The following is a 635-nucleotide window of genomic DNA, read 5'->3' as shown; positions in this document are numbered from 1 at the left end:
GTATAGACTGAATTCAATGATAGAATATCATTGTATAAGAAAAACGATTCTGAGCGGAGACTGTTTGTCAGTCTGGATATTTTATATTGTTATTATTTATTTTATCATGTAAGTTGAATTAATATTATAATATTATAATTTTTTGTTCGTTTCTATGGTGATAAACAAAGCGTTAGCAATTAAAATCCCATATTTAGCGTTTTTTTAGTAATTTTTCGGTGGTTTTTCCCGTGGCATTAAATTACTATTGAGACAATCAGAAAATTACCTCTCTAAAGTACCATCCTGATCCAATTTGATAAAAGATAAGGTACTATATGTTGAAATCGAAGCACTCCTTCTGGTAGAAATTTTGTATACAGGATATAAAAAAAAAAAAAAAATAAACACCATTGTAAAACCAATAGCTTCCTCGATCTGCTCAGAATCTAATATCTTAAGCTGCCAAATCGTTTCCTCTCAGAATCATTTTTCGTAGACAATGATATTATATTATTCCAAAACTTAAGACCATTATCTATTATCCACTGGTGGCGTGAATACCTAGCTATTTTAAGAGGCAGCTGCCTCTTGTAAAAGTGCTGGTGGGTATCCCAATAACTTAAGTCTCCACGACCTAGACGGTTAGGCAGTGG

This window comes from Acyrthosiphon pisum, chromosome A1 (genome assembly GCF_005508785.2).
Source record: "Acyrthosiphon pisum isolate AL4f chromosome A1, pea_aphid_22Mar2018_4r6ur, whole genome shotgun sequence".
Lineage (NCBI taxonomy): Eukaryota > Metazoa > Arthropoda > Insecta > Hemiptera > Aphididae > Acyrthosiphon > Acyrthosiphon pisum.
This window is presented reverse-complemented; position numbering follows the sequence as displayed.